Consider the following 7,793-nt stretch of genomic DNA (forward strand, 5'->3'; position numbering starts at 1 on the left):
GAACATGTATGACCAGCCGGCAGCCTCACCTCCTGGAAAGAACTTGTGTGACCCCACCCCATTCCTTCCATATAGCTTCCATATAGGTTGTTAGCAAGGAGGACACAGGGACCATGGCGCTGAAAAGGGGCGTGTCGTGAGGCAGGATGGAGGGCTGCATGGCCAGACCTAGGTCTCCTGGCATTCCTGGCTGCTAGGTCCTCAGCTTGGCCTCAAGTCCTGTTGCACACCGTGTGAAGGTCACAGCTCAAACCCGGAGTGCTGTGGATTCCCAGGGGACTGACATGTCCCCGTCCCCTTGTCTGACAGGATCATGGGGCTATGGGTGCGTTGGTGCAGGCACGGGGGCACCGTCCCTGTACTAAGTACTATCCCAGCCTAAAGTGAATCTGCTCAGAGAGTTTCAGTTCACATGAACGCAACAGCCCTCCTGAGCGTCTGGAGGCTTCCATCCCGAGATGCCGACCTCTAAGCTTGCCTGAGTCATTCTCACACCAATGTTCTCTCGTGCTCATCACACACAGGGGCATTTCTGCTCAGTCTGCATCCCACTCAGTCCCCCCATCTCTACTCTCTTGACTTTTGGGGTGTCCTAGTCCATTGTGTGCTATGATAGCAGAGTGCCACAGACTGGACAATTTGCAGTGAACAGAAATGTATTGGTTCATAGTTCTCAAGGCTGGGAAGTGCAGGATTAAAGACCAGCTTCTGGTGAGGGCCGTCTCGCTGGGCCACCCTGTGGTAGAAGGCAGAAGGGAAAGAGATGGCAAGGGGCCAGGGGCAGACTCACCCTTTGATAATGGTGCTAATCCTCCCCTCCATGAGCGAGGAGACCTCATAGCCTAATCACCCCCTACAAGCCCTACTTCTTAATATTGTTGCAACAGTAAGCAAACCTCCATGTGAGTCTTGGAGGGGACACACGTGCACAGCATGGGGTAAAACCCACAGCCCTTTGCATTTTCTCAGCATGGGATCAGTCATCAAAGCCCATAGACTGTTGTCTTGCTGTTCTCAGTCCCTCTTTTTCCTGGGGGTGGAACAAGGGCTTCTCACCCACCCCCAAGGCTACTGCTCCCCTCTCTGCAAGTCCAGCCCTGCTTGTCTGTGCAGAGCTGCCACCACCGTTTGCAGCTGCTCGTGGCTGTATTAGCTTCTGGAGGTAACTTTCCCTTCAGAGGAGCCATCCTGAGCACAGAGGAGGGACTTCACTCCAGCGGGAGCGGCTGGAAGAAGGTGGCAGGTTGAGCAAGCGCTGTGCAAGGGATGGAGCAGGGGGAGGGGATCAACGGGGTCCTTTGTGTTGGAGGAGGAGAGGTGACGATGACACTGGAGAGGGCTCCCCCGTCGACACGGAGGACAGCAGAAGCACCTGTCTCCCTCTCTTTGGCTATGCGTGGGAGGTAGGGTCTGGTCCTTGAACGTGTTTCTGTCCTTAGCTCTGAGCATGCTGGCTGCTTCGTGGAGTCAAAAGTCAACATGTGCTGAGTGAATTCACAGGCTCAGAGACAGGTTGTTTGAATTGTGACAGAGACTTAAGGCGCTAGAGTACAAGCGAGTGCAAGAGGCCAGTTATAATCCCTGAAATCCCCTTCTGTAGACATCCACCTCGAGGCAGGGCCTGAGAGCCACAGCTGACCCAGGCCATGGGGCCTGGACTGGCAAAGCCCGACACCTTGTAAGCCTGTGAGGAATTAGCTTATTTATTCATCACTGTGTTCCCAGCCCTGGCACGCATATGGCTTCAACTAAAGACCATCGTGGCCACGGGGTGGCGCCATTGTTCCAGCCAAGGACCACAGCGCCTGTTGCTGAACTTGGAGTTGAATCCAGACTCCTCTAACCTATCAAGCTCTAATCTAAACGCAGGGATATGTTCTTATCCTCAAACAAGGGGATTAACAAAACCACAGTAGATATTTCAGTGGAGAAAAAAAAATCTGTTTCAGAAAGCACAATCCTAAGACCATTCCTTCCCTTAGCTGGCTAAGAAGGGCCTGGCATGTGGGCAGGGGCAGATTCCGCACCACCTGTGAGTCAGTTTGGGTGCTGAAGCTTTGTATGGCTCACTGCTCAGTCATTGCCCAGAACTACAGAGCTCACGCAGGACTTCGAGCCCTGGGCACCACCCTGGTAGCTACTAGGAAGACATCTGGGGACAAAAAGAGGAAGGTGCCCAGTCTACATTCCCACCACTCTTACTCCAAGAAGCTTTGCACCAAGCTCTGGGTGTAGGACACCTCTTTACTCTAAGCCACATGTTCACCATCCACCCTGGCGTCAAGGTCCAGTTCCCTAGGAAGCCTTAGGTGAGCCTCCTGCCCATACGACCAAGACCTTCGGGGAGCCCTTTGACCCCAGGGGCCCTGGAAAATGTGTGTTGTCTGCCTTCTCGGTGCCTGTGACCAGCTCCGCATTGAGGTGGTAATTCCCTTGAGGGCAAACTCCATTCCTTGAGCTTGTTGTGTTTCCTGAACACGGCAAGCACTCAGGAGATATTTATGGATGTTGAAGAGCACAATAAACCATGGTGCTCCATATTCAAAGGGCTGGGAGATGTTTAATAGCAAAACATAAAAAGGGAGAGTCTGTGGGTCATTACTCTGGTTCTCAGACAGCTCCGGATTATGATTTGAGATCATAATCTATAAACTAGCAGTGTGACTTTGTATTATTACGAGAAACAACATTAATAACAGGTGCACTTATTGAGTGCCTGATATATAGGAGTCACTGTATTATTCATTGGACATATGTACTTCATTTAGTTTTCCCAATAACCCTGGAGGCATTATTTCCGTTTTCCACATGGGGAAAAGTAAGCCCAGGAAGCTGGTGTTGGCCAAGCTCTGTGGGGTTGATTATAGGGTTAGGAAACCCAAGGCACCTCCTAGGACCCCTGCCCGTAGGGACCAGGCTTGGCCTGTGGGTTCTGGAGTCAGGCAGATCTGATTCTCAGAGGGGCAGGGCCACGGAGGGCAGTGTGGCCAGAGGAGCAGCAGCTTGGTGGCTGACCAGAAGCAATGCATCTTGGGAACTGTGAGTGAAGTGAACCCCTCAGTTGTTCTCTGTTGAGAACCAGGCAAGGCCCAAAGTGTGCTTGCTCAGTAGAGCGTGTGCAGAGAAGGTCATGCCCATTTCGCGTGATTCGAGGGTCTCTGGGAGATGTCCCTGCCTCCAGATGTCTTCTTTCATGGCCCGTTGTGGCACCCCAAATATCACCAGTGGTTTTCATTTCCATTAAGCTTAAAATGCTTTGTAGGCTTTCAATAGCCTCATGATCTTTCAAAGCCATTGAAGAATGAGTTGAGAGCCATCTGGAAGGAGGACGTATGCCTGGAATTGGCGGGGGCCAGGGCCAGCTGTGGCCACTGTCTTCTTCCTGTCTGGCTGGTGAGGAAGTCCTGGCCCGGGTGGAAGGTGGAAGTCCTGGCCCGGGCTCTGGGAAGATGCAGCGAGGATAGAGACATGGAGAGAGAATCCAGTTTTTTGGATTTGGACAACAAAAGCTTTGGGACCCTGCTTGTCCCCAGTTCTCTGTGTCTTGCCTCCCCAGCCTGCCACTCCTACAGCTGGGCCCACATGCATTGGTCTATTAAGCAAACACAGCTGGTGTTGCCAACAGTAAGAGATGGAGGAAGGAGATGAGTCTGTGGCAAAAGCCTCACTTAGCTGCAAATGCCTGCAGTGGAAATGCATTTTCTGGGAAAAGGAGTCTGTGTTTTGTCACTGATAATTTCCTTGATAAGGAGAAAAAGTAAAAGGACCTCACTGGCTTCCAATGTGGCTCCCTGCTAATGTGCCTGGGAAAGCAGAAGATGTCCAAGAGCCTGGATCCCTGCCGCCTATGTGGGAGGCCTGCATGAAGCTCCTGGCTCCTGGCTTTGGCCCAGCACTGGCTGCTGCTGCGGAGTGAACCAGTAGATGGAAGATTTCTCTCTCTGTCTCTGCCCCTCTCTCTGTGACTCTGACTTTCAATAAGTAAATAAATGAATCTTCAAACAAGTTAGGCTGTGGGTCCTTATAAGAGTAACTTGCTGGTATACTGTCACCTGAGAACTAATGAGCGTGGAAGGCAGGCAGGAGAAGACTGACACGTAAGGACACCGAGCTCTTGGGAGAGCAGGCAGCTGTGGCAAGGCAGGCGCAGGCACCAAGGATGTTGGTGCATTGCTGGTTTCTGATTTCTTGCACTAGTTGTGGGTTGCCCTCTCTTTCCCCCTTAATATTTAAGTATTTATTGGAGAGGTTTTATATATATATAGGCTATATATATATATATATATGGGGAGAGAGGTTATTTATATGTAGAGCTGTATATGTATGTGTATATACACACACACACACACACACACACACACACATATATATATATATATATATATATATAGGGTGGGGAGAGAGAGAAACTCTTGCATTCATTGTTTCACTCTCCAAATCCCTACACTGGCTGAGGCTGGGCCAAGCCTGACACTGGGAGCAGAGAACTCAATCCTGGTCTCCCATATGGGTAGCAGGGCCTCAACTCTTGAGCCATCACTGCTGATCCCAAGGTCTACACTGAAGTCAGGAGCCAGAGCTAGGAATTGGACCGAAGCACTCTGATGAAGGGTGTGAGTGTCTTAATTGCTAGGCCAAATGCTGGTCCTGGGTTTGTCTCTTTCACGCACGTCTGAAGTGTGTGCTTGTGGCTGCCTGGGCTGCAACCTTGACTATTTAGCAGTCTTCTGGGGACTTTGCTGGAATGGCTCTAAAGTTGATTGGCTTTGCTGGCTTCAGAGAGTCACGCAGTGTTTCTCTGAACTGTGCTATGGTCAGCTGGAAACTGGGCCTCAAAGATGTGACTGATCCCTGGAGCTGGTGAATGCCACCTTACACAGAAAAAGCATCTTTGCAGACGTGCTCAAACCAAAGATCCTGGAATGGGGAAGAGAAGCTGGGGTCCCCATGTGTGATTGCAAGTTGCCTTAGAGGAGGAGGCGAGAGGGCAGCTTGGCTACAGATGAAGAGACAAGGCCATCTGATGGAGCAAAGCCACAGGGAGCGATGGAAGATGCTGGGTGTGAAGACGGAGGACAAGGGCCACAGCGAGGAGTGCCACTGCAGAAGCTGGGAGGAGCCAGGAAGAGAGTGCTCCCCAGAGCCTCTGGGCAGAGAGGCTGCTGCCCACACCTTGGCTTTGGCCAATGAAACCATTGGTCTTTCTTTTTTTCAAAAATGTTTCAGGTCTCACTGTCACCACTGCAATGCATTTACTGTGCTGGAAGTACAATCTATGTCTCTGTTCAGCCACGTTGCCACAATTTTTGGAGGCCGTGATCAACAGTGCCCATTTCTCCTGTTTTAGACTTTGACCTTCAGAACTGTTAAGAGCATGAATGTGCACAACTGGGAGCCACCGAGTTTGCAGCAGTTTCTGACGGCAGGGGTTGGAAGCTGATGGATGGGCTGAGGTGCCCGCATTCATCCGTAATCTCCTGGCTTTAGGCAATTTTCATTTTGGGATGTTTCGGTCAGTATTCTCCAGAGAGACAGAAATAATAGCATGGATCATATAAATACAGAGGCGGGGTGGTGGGGGGTTAGTGGGAGCATTGGCTCACTTGATTACAGGATCTGAGAAGTCCTATGTTATGTGGTCTTCCAGGGAGGCCCACCCTGGGAAGCTGCTGGTGTAGCTCTTTGTCCATGGTTGAGCTCTTTCTCTGAGGCTGGAGTCCCCAAAGCCCCGGTCGGGGAGGGTGGGTCCTGGAGTCCAAAGCCCGGAAACCCTGCGGTTCTGCTGCCCAAGGGCAGGCGAGAAGGGCATCTCAGCTCTAGAGGAGAGCGAGCAAGGCTTGTTCCCTGCCTTGCTTTTTTGCTTCCAGTGCCCGCCTTGCTGACCGTGTGATGTCCACCTGCGTGGAACGTGGACCTCCCTGCCTCTTCCCAGACCCACCCGGGGCAGCCCCCACCCTCCACCTGTGCTTTCCTTTCAGCAGAGGAGGGATGGGCTCAGCACTTACTGAAATGCTGAGACCAAATGCGGCTTTCCCAGCTGCCTGCGCATCCCTTACCCTGGCCACCTCCTCGCAGGAGGTGAGGCGATCATCTCTGAATGCTAGCTGTGCGTGTGACATCATTTCCTCCCATCCTTAGCTGGCCGTGGAGTAGAGTATGGGGACGCAAATGGGTGTACGCTCAGAGAAACCTGGGTCCAGCCCCCGGAGGACGCCACGTACCAGCTGCCCAACCCCGAGAGTGTTGAGTGTTACCTGAACGCTTAGTGCCGTGGCCTTGTCATAAAGCGGAGTGAGGAATGCAGGCTGCTCTGAACACTAAATGAAATATGAGCAGCAGAGGCTCAGAGAAGCGATGTGGCCGGCCTGGGGCCGTGGCCGCGAGTCGGAGGCTGGCTGTGGCTCTTGGCCTGCCAGCAGAGGGTCCTCACCTCCGCACGTACTGTGAGGTCACCCAGTGCTCCTTTCCTGCATGGTGAATGACCACTACCCACCACTGGCTCTTTGTCCTTCAGCTTTTCTCCTGCTCTCGGGGGGAGGAGCTGGAGCTGAGGAGCAGCTCAGGAAGAGAAAGGAGAAAGCAGATGTTCCTAAGCGAGGCTGGCGTGGACGCTATTGACATTAGGTCAGCAGACGGCGGCACTGTGTGATGTAATCCGCCGTAGCATGAGGGTTAATGGTGTCTAGAAACACCACTCGAAAGGACAGATGCTTCACTTTCCTTGGCTCTAGTTGGGTTCCTTTAGGCAGACAAACACATGGAATCCAAATTGGTGTGTATAGTGAACCTGTGTGCACACACACATGACAGCAGGGGTGAGCAAACGTGTCTGTGCCCGTGTGAATGGCATGCTGCTATGTCCTCTGTTAGACTGGCCTCGGAAGCTCTGGGGAGCTGAGCTCCAGACAAAGGTTTGCATGCAGGTGCTTTTTTGTTTGTTGTGTTATTTATTTATTTTTTGGTAAATGACTCTGGGGAGCAGGAGTGGGGGACAGAGAGAGGAGGGGAAGCCAACCCCAAGGCTGTGGCATCAAGCTGGTGACCCCTGTGGGTGGCTGGGCTTAGCCCTGATGCACACCCTTTGGAGCTGTGCCTTGGAATGTTCCACTTGAGGGATGGCGGGGGGAGCTGCCTTCCTAAGCTTGGTACTCTGAAGTGTCAGAGTGGCCGAGCCCATTGCCATGGACCGTTCCTAGGAAGAGGATGGAGAAGCCCAGGGGTGGACAGGAAGTGGGGCAAGAGAGAGAAAGAGAGAAGTGAGGGAGGCAGCGACTGTGAGATCATGTTTGCTTGCAGTTGGTGGAATAAAACGGCAGAAAGAGGAAGTGAGATGAGGTAGAAAAGGCCTCTGCTATACCCTCATGTAAGAATCTTCCTTAGAGTTGAAACCTCAGTGCTGCGGTGTTATTCAAAGCATCTTCCATCCACTGGACACAGGAGAGATGTGATGGGTTTTGCTCAAGCGTAGGGAACTGTTTTAGAACCCCTCTAAGCTAATTGAGCTATCAACGGAGTCACATTGGCCAAGGATCTATGACACAGCCTATACTGTGTTAGAAGGCATGAGGCAAAGACTACAGCACGGGCCCCTGTCATTAGCAAGGTGTCATAGCAGAGTGGGGCGCTGGCTTGGAAACATCAGCTGGGTCTGATTTTCTTAGCTGTATGGACTCAGGATCGTCACCCCATTTCTCTCAGCCCCAGTTTGCTCATGACGAGAAGGGAGTAATAGCTTCTCCAGAGGTGTGATGTCAGAATCAAATAACGCCATGAGCATGAGCAGCCTGGCCCGT

At 52.1% G+C, this 7,793-nt stretch overlaps 1 non-coding gene across 1 annotated transcript; it reads right to left on the minus strand.

Annotated features, from left to right (window-relative positions):
- Window positions 1–5,215: 5,215 nt before the first annotated feature.
- Window positions 5,216–5,350, minus strand: LOC127483078 (small nucleolar RNA SNORA1). Its single transcript, XR_007909044.1, has one exon. It is a non-coding gene; the product is annotated as a small nucleolar RNA SNORA1 (small nucleolar RNA).
- Window positions 5,351–7,793: the final 2,443 nt, after the last annotated feature.

This window comes from Oryctolagus cuniculus, chromosome 4 (genome assembly GCF_964237555.1).
Source record: "Oryctolagus cuniculus chromosome 4, mOryCun1.1, whole genome shotgun sequence".
Lineage (NCBI taxonomy): Eukaryota > Metazoa > Chordata > Mammalia > Lagomorpha > Leporidae > Oryctolagus > Oryctolagus cuniculus.